Consider the following 15,000-nt stretch of genomic DNA (forward strand, 5'->3'; position numbering starts at 1 on the left):
TCCCCAGATCCTCTTACAGCTCCTTACTTTCCTGAGTCCGCTACCAAAGCTTTAATTTAATGGAGTGCCTACTACAGTAACTTGAATCGTCTTAGGGTGTTATATGTAAGCCAAGTTACCGATACTTGTATGGTCAGATTCTTTAATGATAGTATTTTGTATAATTCAGCGTTGCTTTCTTTATTCATTCGTCTGTCTCTTCTTTCATTGAAATTGTGTGTTTACGAAATTTAAAATATTTGATTCAATTGTCAACGCTTTACTCATTTGTCTGCCTTCCTTCATTAAAATGGTGTGTGATTACGAAATTTAAAATATTTGGGTCACGCAATAGTCTATACCTGATCCATATGGAAAATTAGCAACACTACTACATCTGTGCAACGAGACAAGACAAGGCCACGTCACATTCCCCTTAGCCTTCTCCAGCACACCGTAACGGGATCCCGGGAATATTCACCGCTTTGCTCCCAGACTCCTCAAACCATTCGCCTCGTGTGTCTCCTCCGCCACTACTTTCTTCTATTCATAGAATTCAGGACGCAGCAGCTTTAATGGTTGTACTCTCACCCTCACCAACCACACGGCTTCGGCTTGTTTCCACTGTTTAAATGCATCACCATTGACATCACAGGCATCTTGATACTACTGAGACATGTAATAATTGATCTCATTCTCTATTTCCTGACACGCTCCTCTATTAATACAAGAGGTTTCACTAATAATATGCCTCTTCTCAGTGATGTTAATCCTATCACCATTTCTTTCTGTATGAAAATGGATAAAGTAGTTAAGTCTAACTTGATTCAGTCTACCGAATTGAGTTTCATATTGCCCTAATGGAATTCGTACCAGCTTGCCACCGAGTACCTATCGTGTCTAGTACTCCACGTTCATAGCACAGCAAACTACTTAACTGACTGAAATATTCACGTCCCACACGACTGTATTTTAATACTTACCTTAAACTTTGCTGAAGTGAATTGTGAAAACAGCCAGACCCAAATGTGTCTCCATGCCCTAAGAGAAAGTGGGTAGTATTGCTCATAGCGAGTAACACCCGCGGATGAGTTACTGGTATGGCTGAGGTAGAGAGAAATGGATGAGCACGTGATGTTGTGGATACCTCACTTAACCTTGATTGCTAGCAATATAGGACAAGAGAACCGAAGGTGACCCTGCTGGCTACGATGTAATAGCATCCCGTCATATCGATCCTTTGATATGCTTCCATTCCCTCTCACACGGTGCACGGTATTGTCCAGTCCATGCCCTTCATAACGCGGTTCCACTAGTTACTGAACTCTCTGCATTGCCTAGCTGAGCTCAGGAACACTGAGGAACGCTGCTTTCCTCAATACTTATGTTTTTGCTATTTCTCACGTACACACGTTCCTCAGCATTTCTAATCCAGAAGAAAAGGCTTACAGCTCGTAGCATACAGCCATGTGTCGATGAAACTTAAGACAAACCAGGAGGAGTATAAACTCACAACAACAATCAGATGTTGTCGGGAACGCTGGAAGTGACAAAATGGAAAGAATCCAGAACTTGCATCAGCAAAAATATTGGGTTGCGGAGCCCTGGGACGGAAATACCAAACATTACTAAAACAGCTGCTGAAAACTTAGTCTTGAACCAGTGGGATTGGGGAAGCTAAAGTCGACGAAACGAACTGCAGAGAACTCACAGGTGCAAACTTGTGCTGGCAACGGGAAAAAGAGATGAAATAACAGAAGCTGGTCAGAGGAAGCAGAAAATAAAAGACGTCATAAGCCTGGAGACCCGAATTAGTGTTATCGAAGAAGTGATAAGAAATTAAAACATCCGTTGTAATTCTGCGGAATACTGGAAACGTGAGGTAACGCATCAAAAATTACCCTGGACAATGTAGGCACGAATTTCTGGGATCGTAGACGTCACAGGTAAAAAAAAAAAAAAAATCAGTGCATAAAAATCACAACGGCAGATCTGTGACATTAGGGAGCCGAGAACCCAGAGGAGACAAAAATCACACTTCACAAAAAAATCCCAGGAAAGGACGGCTGTTGTGACCTAGATTCCTGAGGCAACAACGTGGAAAGTGCTGAAAACTCGCCGCCAGGGACGTGTCGACAAGGAGGTTAGAGGAGAAAGAATGGGAGGAAAAAATGACTAAACACACACCGTTACATTTTTCGTCAATCCCTTGTTGTTTGTTTGATATATGTAATGGTACGTATGCCTTTCTCCTGCACGTCTCCCCTCCCCCTCCTTCCCTCCTCTTCCTCCTCCTCCTTTTCCTCTACCTCTTTCTCTTCCTCTTCTTCCTCCTCCCTCTTGATCACAATAATGTTTGTCCATTTCTTCTTGGCATCATTCCTCGTCCCCTACTATCTCTCTCTCTCTCTCTCTCTCTCTCTCTCTCTCTCTCTCTCTCTCTCTCTCTCTCTCTCTCTCTCTCTCTCTCTCTCTCTCTCTCTCTCTCTCTGTCTCTCTCTCTCGTCACGATGTGTGCAAGCCGCAGGCCTCATTGTCGCTTCTTCAAGCTCTTCAAAGGTCTTTTTATAACCAAGCCGTTTTTTCCCATTCTTCATCCCGGATAGAAATTTTCTCTGTCCGGCATTTCATCCACGTTGCTTTATTTCCCTACGGGGTATAAAAAATGTGAAATGTGCTTATCAGGCGGATTTTCATGTCTCAAGCTCGCTTCTTTAAACTTCTGTGTATTGTAATTTTTTATCCTTTTCTTATGGCACTAATAAAGTTTTGTTTCTTTTCCCCTGCACTATTTTTATTTTTTGTGCGTGTTTTAATTGATGTGGTTATTTTCATCATGGTTTTCAGTTTTAATAGTACTCTTCTCCTCTTCTTTCTCCTTTTCAGTCTTTTATTCTCCTCTTGTTCCTCTTCCTCTTCTTTCTGATAATGATCCTGTTTCTCTTTGTCTTCTTTACTGCTTCATTTAACCTTCTTCTTCTTCCTCCTCCATCTCCTCGTCCTCCTACTCCTCCTCCTCCTCCTCCTCCCCCCGCCCAGTAAATTAACGGCCTTCATAAGAAGATCTTTCACTTTCAAATCTGAGAAAATAATCTTGACTTTGCATAACTCACTCGTATGTCCTCATCTTGAATACAATGTACACTTTTGGTCTCTTATTACAAATAGGATACCGAGAAATTAGAAAAAAACACAACATAGAGTAAAACGTGGAGTAAAAATTATCCCAGGGTTAGGTAACAGACGCTAGGTTAGGTTAGGTTAGGTTAGGTAATAGACGCTACGAGGAACGCTTTAAAGAAATAAATCTATTCTCTCTATCGAAACGCAGATTGAGTGGACTTGATCCTGCTTAATAAAACTTTTAAGGGATTCACAAATATGAGACCTCAATTCTGCCCAAAAGTCAACCAAATAAATGATACAAGAAACAATGACTTCAAAGGCTTCAGTCAAATGAAGCCAAACATTTTTTCTTTAATCGTATAATAAATATCTGGAATTCTCACATCAAGCGTCGCTAACTCAGGTACTGTTGATTCATTTAAAATTTGTCTTGGCAAATATCTAGAAACTAATCCTCCTCTTCCTCATCCTTCTCGTTCCCGTCCTCCTCCTCCTCCTCCTCCTCCTCCTCCTCCTCCTCCTCCTCCTCCTCCCCCCACATCATTTTTTTGTATCTTTCTTTACTTATAAGCTTAACAAAAACGTGAAGGAAAGATTTTAAAGGCTAACTTTGATCAATAATTCATTACCAATACATTTTAATTTCACGGTTGTTTTGTTAGATGTGAGTGTGCACACACACACACACACACACACACACACACACACACACACACACACACACACACACACACACTTTTGTCCTTTCATGCAGAAAATTATTTTAAAACTACTTAAACTTAACACATTTATCCCTGTCCTCTCTCTCTCTCTCTCTCTCTCTCTCTCTCTCTCTCTCTCTCTCTCTCTCTCTCTCTCTCTCTCTCTCTCTCTCTCTCTCTCTCTCTCTCTCTCTCTCTCTCTCTCTCTCTCTCTCTCTCTCTCTCTCTCTCTCTCTCTCTCTCTCTCTCTCTCTCTCTCTCTCTCCTGTCACCCAATAATCACTCATCCCTCAAGTTATTATCGCGAATCCGTCAACTTTATTCCTTCGTGGTTCTCATTCCTTCCCTTCATCCTTTCTCATCCACTTTCTTCGTTTACTTGCTTCTTCATTCTCCTCCCCTTTCTCATTTCCGTCCGTCGCCCCTCTTGTTTTTTGTTTTTGTTTTTGTTTTTTTGTTTTTTTTATTCTTCACGTAGTCCCTCTTGCGCTCTCGATAAATTCCTTGTCTTCCCTCAGCGTGTAGATTTCTTCCGGGCAGTAACGTATATTATTGTTTTCCTTCTTCTACTCTCCTCGTCATCGTCTTTGTTGTCCTCCGTATTTCCCCTGTCGTATATTTTGTCTTTTCCGCTTCCGCCTCCATCTCATCTTCATCTTAGTCTTCTTTCCACTTGTACCGTTTGTCTTCATCCTCGTCTTCGTCCGCTTTTTCTTCTTCCTGTTCTTCTTCCTCCTTCTCTTGATTCTGCTTTTGTTTTCTCCTCTCTTCCTCCGTCTCATATTCGGCATTCTCCTTCTGCATCTTCCTTCTTCATTTTCTCTCCTTCTATTTTTTTATTTATTTATTTATTTTTTTTTTTAGCTCTTTTTCTTATTTCTTCTTCTCCTACTTCTCCGACTATGCAATTCATCCATCCTCTATTCTCATCTTAAATACAATTATCTGTATTTAAGTTTTCACCGTAAGAGACAAAGTTTTCACCGTAAGAGAGAGAGAGAGAGAGAGAGAGAGAGAGAGAGAGAGAGAGAGAGAGAGAGAGAGATTTCATTTTCAACTTATTTTATCCAGTTGTTTTTTTCTGCATTATTTCATTCACGCACCTGTTTTCTTCTTCTCATTAATTAAAGATTCTCTCTCTCTCTCTCTCTCTCTCTCTCTCTCTCTCTCTCTCTCTCTCTCTCTCTCTCTCTCTCTCTCTCTCTCTCTCTCTCTCTCTCTCTCTCTCTCTCTCTCTCTCTCTCTCTCTCTCTCTCTCTCTCTCTCCCTTTCTCTCTATTCCTCAATTAATCACGCACCTCCGTTAGGTTAAGTTAGGTTAGGTTGGCTCTCTATCTTTCCCTGTCTCCGTCTCTCTCCCTCCGTCTCCTCTTAAGGGACGTATGGAAGCTCCCTCACATCCTTAAGCCGATCTGTCCCTAAGGCTTCCTCCTCCAGCTCTGGGGACGTTGATTCACTGGGACCTGCTAGAAGTGCCTGCCCTGATCTTCACTTACGTTTGCCTTGCTCTTTCCTCCCTCCTTCCTTTCTCTTCTACATACAACCGACTCTACTTTGTGATTATCCTGTAGTGTGTAGTCAGTAGCTGTAGAAAAAACAGATTAGCGCGTCGTGTAATGAAACGGAATTCTAAATCATATTATTATTAATTTGCCTGGTTTAATTAGTCAGCGAAGCATTTCAACACCTCGCTTTCATGTTTTCGGTAAATAGTTATTTTGTGTTTGTTTATACTCGGAAATGTCATTAGCCGCGACGTATTTTTATGGCATCACTTTTATATTATCGGGGAGAGAGAGAGAGAGAGAGAGAGAGAGAGAGAGAGAGAGAGAGAGAGAGAGAGAGAGAGAGAGAGAGAGAGAGAGAGAGAGAGAGAGAGAGAGAGAGAGAGAGAGAGAGACGCAGGAGAAGCAAGCCATCCCCTTCTCCTGGACACTGTCACGTTCGGTTCTCAGTCCTCAGCCTTGGATATCTTCTGCCCATAACTGAGGGCTCGGCAGGGATGGCAGGGGTCGGAAGGGAAGGCAGGGATGGCAGGAGGATAAACGTAGAGTGTTGTTGTTCTATCATTACTCATCCCTTCTCTTGTTCAGCAAATTTTAATAGCAACATGTGTGATATTTCTTCAGTTTAAAATCCTTATTTTGATGAGTATTTTATAACGTTTCATAATTATTTAGTGTTGTCAGACAGACGTCAGTTAGTCATTTCCAAGACCTGAATGTAGTGTGTTAGTTAGCAGATGTAGAACTGCGTATTGTTGTTATTTTTCCGTGGTCCTGAGGATTTGTTTTTATTCTGTGAGTTTCTATGTTATTCACATCTCTCCATTATTTCTTATTTATGTTTCTTATTCTATGTTGAAACGCCTGGAAATAATTTGTTAGCTTGTGCAGAATGATTTTTCTTTTCTTTTTTTTTTAGTATTATTATTTTTTTTTCCTTCTGCGTTTTTTTAGGATTCGGGCTTATTCATATTTTATCATGTCCATATTTATCTTCATTGTTTTCTATTCATATTTGTTTTCATTCTTTGTTCCAAGAACTGAAAGTCATATGTTAGCTGGTGAAGGTTTATTATTATTATTGTTATTCTGCGTTCCCCAGTATTTGTATTCATTCAGTCAGTTTTTACTTTATTTATATTTCTGTGTTAACCATTCTCTATTCACATATCACGTCATTCTCTATTTATATTTCTCTTGCCAGTTTTATTTCTTGTAAATCCTGTAATGGGTCAGGGATTTCTATATCAGTCAAGATTTGAATTAGTCTAATCAGTCTCTGTCTTACTCGTATTTTTCTTTTGCGTCGTCCAGTTTTATTCCCTCCAGTGGATCGTGAGAAGCAGTAGGCCAAGTAGGCAATGCGATTTTATGAGCCGTTATCTGGAGTTCCGTCGATCATGTAGTGAGTTTGATAGTGAATGTTTCCGCGATGGGCTGAAATGCTGAGGTGTTTCAGTACTTCGATTGACCGTTTATTTTTTAACTTCAACTTGGAAATCGCATTTCACGTCTGAATTTTTTACTTCTCCAGATTGCGTAGCGAAATGAGAAGAGAAAGGACCGTAGACTTGCAGTAACGATGGACTTGAAAACTTACAAGCCACACTTCGTCTTAAAATCATGAAACTTTTGTAGGATGATGGCGTAGTGAAATGTGAAGAGCAGGTACCGTAGACATGTTGTGATGAATGTGAACTGGTTCCTCACCTCGGCCGAACACGAAGGTAATTGTAATGATACTTGATGCGTATTTGTGTGTGACCTAAATATGATGCAACTATAAAGAGTGTGTATATGTGTATGTGTGTGTGTGTGTGTGTGTGTGTGTGTGTGTGTGTGTGTGTGTGTGTGTGTGTGTGTGTGTGTGTGTGTGTGTTTTAAAATACCGTTAAAAATATGCTTTTTCCTCTCTTTTTCATATGATGTTCAAAATTAATATCTTCTCATTTCTTCTGTTTTAATCATTATTCTTTTCACTAATTAAGAATTAAAGAGTATTACATACATTTTTATATTTAACAATTTTCAGGATTTTCGCTTTGATATTTTCATTGGCATTCTTTACTTCTAAATTAATATCTCACATTTCTTCAGTTTTCGTACATAACAGATGCAGTATTATAAAACTCTTACTTTCCCTTCTCTCATTAGTCGCTTTTATCGTCCCTCGTTATCTCCTCTCTATGAGACACTTTTTTAACTTTTTACTGATGCATTTTTCTTTTGTACTTTTTTCTCTTTCTTAATTAAACAGTTCGATTCTGTTTACTCAATTTCCGTCTCCATTCACCTCTGTATTTGTCTATCAGTTGCCTATTTGTCACTGTGATTGTATTTTCTCCTCCTTTTTGTTCATTTTCTTTTTCCTCTCATACATATATTCTGTATTACCGATGCGCAACTATCAGCACAAGGCTCCATTCACTTTGCTTTTTTTCCTGAGGGATAATTACATCACCTCTCTCCCGTCTGACTTTTTTTATCGCTGCGTCAGGAAGATTTCGATTCCCTCCAGAGCAATCAGGGAAGGGAAAAGTGATGATATTCATGCTCCAGCGATGTGAAATAAGTATGTGTCCGTTTCCCTTTGTTTTGTGTGTGGGTGTGTGTGGGTAGGTGTGGAGGTGAGGTTTGTCTAATGGTAATGTTCTGTGCGTCGTGAATCAACAGACACAAGAGGATCGGCTGAGTGACAAGGTAATGTATTGACCCTGTCAGTTTCCATGCTGCAGCCTGTTGCATCTCTCTCCCCCGCGCTGTGACACGAACTCCATGAATACCTCCGCAGTAGTGAGAGTAGCAAGGCGGGGAGAGGCTTGAATACTAGCACACACACAACTTACACTTCATCAGCTGGGGACAGTCGATTCAGGAGAAGTACATGGTGTTTTACTAATGAATATATGTAAGGGGATATTCAACCAGTGTCCTCATGGATAAGAAAAAAAAGAGTTGGAAGATGCTGAAGCAATCTTTATTTCATATTCCATAGCGTTCTGGCTGATTGTTTCTAAAGACTGCTAGCTTCCTGATCAGTTAATATAGTGAAAATATCCTTGTTTAACGAAAATTGCTTTAAATACAGTGATGTGTGGGAGAGAGAGAGAGAAAAAGAGAGAGAGAGAGAGAGAGAGAGAGAGAGAGAGAGAGAGAGAGAGAGAGAGAGAGAGAGAGAGAGAGAGAGAGAGAGAGAGAGAGAGAGAGAGAGAGAGAGAGAATTGCAGTCGTTTCTGAGTCTCCTGCGATTAATAATCCCTTCAACATTTCCTGAAAGACTTACAAGTTGACGGACTGGCGCCACCAAGACCTACACAGCAGCGCCTCATCCCTCTTGCAGCCAGCCATGGTCGCGCCGGATCTCCCTGTGACACGTGGCACTGGAGGAAAAGATGTCCTTAACATTTTCTTTGAGATCTTATCCCCAGGTGACTCTTACCCTCTCTTATCCTTGACACACTGAATACTGAGTGCAGCTGTACTTGGTATTGTAGAATGTAGGTGATGAAACTCTTGCCTCTATCAAATAAGGAACTCCATCAAACGTGAGACATTAGAGTCAGTAACTTCACACCTTCGTAATTCCATAGAAAATCCGCATTGATGGATTATCTACTAATTAATCGTACTGTATTTCCTGCTGTTTGTCTTACCTTTCAGATTAATTTTTTCCCCTTTGTTCTTACTGATCCTCCGGTCGCTCTTTCGTACATCTGCAGTGTTGTTGTCACCAACTTTTCCTCTTCCTTCCTTGGTGTTGTGTGTCACATCTCTCCTCGCCCTTCTTCACTTAATCGTCATTTGCTTGCTTCCCTTGGCTCTCTGTGCAATTCTCATTTCAGAGGCTAGTTTAAGGGACCAGGGTATTAACGAAAGAGGGCGAGAGAGAGAGAGAGAGAGAGAGAGAGAGAGAGAGAGAGAGAGAGAGAGAGAGAGAGAGAGAGAGAGAGAGAGAGAGAGAGAGAGAGAGAGAGAGAGAGAGAGAGAGAGAGAGACCCAAGCCCTTTCTTTTCCTGTTGGCATCACACTTCTGCCTTTCTTCTTCTTCTTCTTCTTCTTCTTCTTCTTTTTCTTCTTCTTCTTCTTCTTCTTCTTCTTCTTCTTCTTCTTCTTCTTCTTCTTCTTCTTTTTATTCTTGTTTTTATTCATCTTGTTCTTGTTCTTCTTGTTCTTCTTTCTCCTCCTCCTCCTCCTCCTCCTCCTCCTCCTCGTCCTCCTCCTCCTCCTCCTCCTCCTCCTCCTCCTCCTCCTCCTCCTCCTCCTCCTCCTCCTGTTTCTCCTCCTCTTCCTCTTCCTCTTCCTCTTTCTCTTTCTCTTTCTCTTTCTCCTCCTCCTCCTCCTCCTCCTCCTCCTCCTCCTCCTCCTCCTCCTCCTCCTCCTCCTCCTCCTCCTCCTCCTCCTCCTCCTCCTCCCCTTAACTCAGAAACAACCGATGTTCGCAATATTGGAGTCATGTAACTTCCCTTTATGCTCCAAGTCATTCCCCTTGGATCGGAACTCTTGACTGGCGATCAGGAGTTAGGGCGGTGGTTTCTGGTGATAGTGGTGGTGGTGGTGGTGATGGTGGTGGTGGTGGTGGTGGTGCCGCCGCTATCATGCTGTCAAACTATGAGCGAGGAGGAATAATAATGATAAATTTAGTTGGGTTTTTAAAAAGAGGGAGGAAAAAGCTGGTAGATGAGTGGAATAGACTCCGTAATTAGATTGTTAGTGCTGATTCAATAGAGAGATTTAAAAGAATATAAGACAGATTTATAGATGGGGATGATAGTGAATATAGGTATACATATCTTACGCAAGGACTGCTACATGTATACCTGATGCCTTCTTGCAGATTCCATTGTTTTCGTATAATCTCGGATTCTACGGGAGCGGAAAAGTTGGATGAAGAGAAAGAAAAAGTTATAGTTTTTTATTAAGAGGAGGTTTGTTTGTCTATTTGCAGTGAAACGCATCGATAAACTCACTTTTTGAATTATTATGAGCGGTGTTCTTGTGTTCCAAGCAGAGATGTTGGATGTAAAGGGTGAAAAAGTTATATATTCTTTAGGTCAGGAGATTTGTTTGTATGTGTTTGGAGTGAAGTGCATTGAATATCTTCACTTTTTAGAGCATCGTGAGTGGCGTTAAGTAGGAGAGGGAACGAAGCGTGGCGTGAACACAGAGAAGCCACGAGTGGAAAGCAAAGCATCCTGCGGCACTATTCATTAAAGGCACAGCTTCTCCTCTTCCCTCTCGCCGCGGGTTCTTGCTTGAAAATTAATAAATATTCATTACACGCAGAATTGAGCATAAGCTGACTGAATCATACACTTGAAAGACGACCTAATTTGAAGTAAATGGTGGCTCCAGGCTTTGAACCGAAGGCATGATTGGCTGTTGAAGGAAACATTGATAAAATACACAAAACACTTATGCACGGAAACTCAGTAATATGAAAAATTAGACTGCAGAGTGTTTTATATATAGCAAGAGAGAGAAAAAATTAAGGTTCGTGTGATGCAAATGCGATATTTTCCAAGTCAGATGAGCAAAAAGAAAACAAGTTAAGACAATTAAATTAAGCATGTCTCGTGGGGTGAAATAATGGAAAAAAATTCAGATTTGTTGCCAGAATTCCCAATACTTGAAAGTAACCTTTGTTCGCACTACTTGTATTTGTATCTTTTTGTTTTGGCTGTACACACACAAAAAAAAACGTATGAAAGATGTGATAACTGGAATTAATTTCAAATAAATGTTTCTTTTCTTTTATGACCACACACACACACACACACACACACACACACACACACACACACAAAGAGAGAGAGAGAGAGAGAGAGAGAGAGAGAGAGAGAGAGAGAGAGAGAGAGAGAGAGAGAGAGAGAGAGAGAGAGAGAGAGAGAGAGAGAGAGAGAGAGAGAGAGAGAGAGAGAGAGAGAGAGAGAGAGAGAGAGAGAGAGAGAGAGAGAGAGAGAGAGAGAGAGAGAGAGAGAGAGAGAGATAATAACATAAAACAATAACGTGACTGAGGAAGATGATGGATGAATCTTGTCACTCTTTTATCCCTGCAAACTTAATAAAGAACATTCACGAAACTAACAAGAAAATGTGATTATATTCTTTACGAGGCGTGAGTCTTGAAGCATCAGGTGTAATACGTAACTGTAAACCTTGACATTCTCACTTTATTACACTGGAGGTACGCTACACGAATATACTCTTAGGTTGTTGAGAGAGAGAGAGAGAGAGAGAGAGAGAGAGAGAGAGAGAGAGAGAGAGAGAGAGAGAGAGAGAGAGAGAGAGAGAGAGAGAGAGAGAGAGAGAGAGAGGGGGGAATTCAACATTGCTACCTTGCAAGTCCTCAGTATCAAGAAACGTGCTAATAATGATGTGCTATGATAGAAATACTGTCTTGATGAGTGGCTCCTCTTTGAAACAGTTGTCATTATTTTCTTTGCCGTAAGCGAAAGACATGGACTTTGATGCGTGGTACTGCACACTCACTTGATTTCCATTCACTGCAGCTCCAAGCATGTTTTTTCTTTCTCTCTTTTTCTTTCGACTTCTGCACTTAAGAGTCGCCACAGCGCATCCTTCCCATTCTCTGTCAGCACGCCGGTTCCATAATCCTACCTTATTATAACCAGCATCATCTATTTTATGAGGCGAGCCATATATCCTGTCACCCGAAGTTGCTATTCCCAAAACTTTTAAACTTTTAAGGCTTAAGAGAACAGCGGTGAGGATGTAGAGAAACAGGAATCCCAAGAGAACTGTGTGGGAGAAAGGAAGAAAACGTAAGATGTGAGAAGATGAGGTCGTCAGGCGAATGTGGAGGTGAAGGGCGGAGGAAGTTGTGGCAAGTGAGATGAGGTGGTGAGTTCACGGAGGATGTTTAAAAAAGAAGCCTGAGCCAGAGAGAGTAGCGCGCTGACGTTCTATATTTAGCTGGAAATTAGCGGTGTAACTTAATAAACTTGGTGAAACATTGCCTATGCCTTGCTCCGATACACACCACCTGTTATGACGCAGAGCCGCCCTGCTGAGAAAGAGAGAGAGAGAGAGAGAGAGAGAGAGAGAGAGAGAGAGAGAGAGAGAGAGAGAGAGAGAGAGAGAGAGAGAGAGAGAGAGAGAGAGAGAGAGAGAGAGAGAGAGAGAGAGAGAGAGAGAGAGAGAGAGAGAGAGAGAGAGTATTCAATCTGTAAATGATACGCCAGGAAATAGTGGCAGATTTTATTAGTTTTGCAATCGGAAAGAAAAGTTGTCATCCATTTCACAACTCTTACATGAAATCCTATCTATTAAATGGACGTTTTGGCGCTGTGCATCAGAGACTGTCAGTCTGTCACGTATCCCCGAGCGCGCACTCGACACGCTCTCTGACTTGAACTAAGCTTCTTGTGCAGTACCTGTGACAAAGCACGAACAATAGAATCTTGTGTATCACAGTTTTTTGCCACCAAGTGTAGTATTCATATCAACACATGAACCACTGAACTTAACACACAGGTAAAGAACTAAGTTGATGCAAGCGCTCTAATTTTTCTCAGATCATTTTCTTTGGATTGATGTCTTTTTTTTTTCGTTTTTATTTATTTTTTTATTCAACATTACAATTTCATGGAAGTTTGGAATGGAAAAACTTGAGGGTTTCATTGAGCAGTGGCACATCTTTGCATAGTTTTTTGTTACTTGGACAACGTTTTTAGGCTCTCTCTCTCTCTCTCTCTCTCTCTCTCTCTCTCTCTCTCTCTCTCTCTCTCTCTCTCTCTCTCTCTCTCTCTCTCTCTCTCTCTCTCTCTCTCTCTCTCTCTCTCTCTCTCTCTCTCTCTCTCTCTCTCTCTCTCTCTCTCTCTCTCTCTCTCTCTCTCTCTCTCTCTCTCTCTCTCTCTCTCTCTCCTTATATCCCTGATAATGATATATGAACTTATTCTGACATGAATAGAGACACACGTATTTATAAATATGTACACTCGAAGACCGTAAAAGATCTCCCACTTTCGCCGACCCTGTGACGAGGCCTGGGGTCTTTATGAACGAAGGCTCAACCAAACCATCACGGATAACACGCACGCACACATGCACACACACCGCGAACCCTCAAGGCTGAAGCCTCGAAACCAGAGCGTCATGTAACATTTTAATTTTTATTTACTTATTTATTTATTTTTATTTATTTTTTTTTATCGAGATAGGCCAAATAGGCCTTAATATGTTACACTAGTATATACTGTACTCCTGTGTACCCAGTGGGTCACAAATACCTTCAATCAGTAAATACCTGGTTCTGAAACCACTGAGGGTTCATCAAAGTATGTTCGTGCGAGTGTTGCCTGTAACCCTAGGCAGAGATGGAAGACTTCTTACGGTCTATGAGTATACATAAGGCAAGTTTAAATTCCAACTGTTTTGTTTCTTTCGAGAGAATGATTATAGACCAATGTCAGAAGACCCAGTGAGCAGCTACCTCACCCATCTCTTGTTTGATTGCACGTCCCCTCATCGATCGTTTTAAAGCTCGTATCCTTAAACACTTTTTTTCTCTCAAGATTGTTTTCAAAAGCCACTTGGCTGGTTTCCATAGGTGCTAAATTCTTGTTAAAATATAGCGAAAATCTTGGAAATACCCTTGGAAATCTCAATAACTTACATTAAAACCTGTTGAATATGAAAAGGTGTTGCAATCATTAAAAAATAAGTTATAAATTTCTCCTATGCTCCAGAATCAGGAGCAGTATGAAGCGCTCCTTGTCATCAAACGCTTTTAACACCACAGATCGCCTTTCTCTCTCTCTCTCTCTCTCTCTCTCTCTCTCTCTCTCTCTCTCTCTCTCTCTCTCTCTCTCTCTCTCTCTCTCTCTCTCTCTCTCTCAGGATCTGTCGATGTATTATTATCTCTTCCTGGTTGTCAGCGTTGCCTTTCATAATGCAAGCCTCTTACGAAGGTCACTTTTAGGTATTGTGATCCTCCGTCAGGGTAAGGATATTGTTAGCTTAGGTGGCTGTCAGGTTTTCAGTGACGTCCACGCCCACACATACGCACACAAAATGTTTCCCTTAAGTTTTTCCTTTATTGAAAAATTTACTGGGCATTTTACTTTAGAATTTATGTTGCTTTTGCTGTTTTCGTAATGATAACATGATGCACTCGAGAAAGTGAGGAGGCTCTCGTTTTTCTGGTGTTTGCTGAAGGGGTCAATATAAGTACTTTGGATAAACCTGATAGCCTGGCAGACTGAAATGTGTAGTGAATCGCAAGCCTTTCTGGTTATATCATAATATGTAACGAGTTTGGTTTTCTTTTGTTATATTTAACTTGCTGTTGCTGCTTCATCCTTTTGAGAATCAGTTTATAGAGTGCTGGAAACTTAACCTACCATCACACACACACACACATACATACACACAGTACAGTACAGTACATTATAGTATCTCCCATATAAATACTCGCGTTTAAAATAGACGAGAAGTGGTGATAAGAACAATAGATATACCTCAAATGTGAACACACACACGTACCCACTCACAGACACACACACAAAAAAAAGATGCACTTTATCATGGAGGACACAGGCGCGGGAGGGAGAACGTCACGAGCATGGAGTTTATTGGATTACTGAACTGATGTAGTGTTGGGACGAATAATGCAACTAATGTACTCTTAAAGACACTCCCGTCACGTATCAGTTCCATTATAAAAAAAA

The 15,000-nt window shown here is 41.0% G+C and overlaps 1 protein-coding gene across 3 annotated transcripts in view; it reads left to right on the plus strand.

Moving 5' to 3' along the window:
• LOC135109491 (FMRFamide receptor-like) overlaps nucleotides 1-15,000 on the plus strand; it is a 217,823-nt gene that overhangs the window by 105,370 nt on the left and 97,453 nt on the right. The gene's annotated exons all lie outside the window — the stretch shown is intronic.

Source organism: Scylla paramamosain, chromosome 2 (assembly GCF_035594125.1).
Source record: "Scylla paramamosain isolate STU-SP2022 chromosome 2, ASM3559412v1, whole genome shotgun sequence".
In the NCBI taxonomy this organism is placed as follows: domain Eukaryota; kingdom Metazoa; phylum Arthropoda; class Malacostraca; order Decapoda; family Portunidae; genus Scylla; species Scylla paramamosain.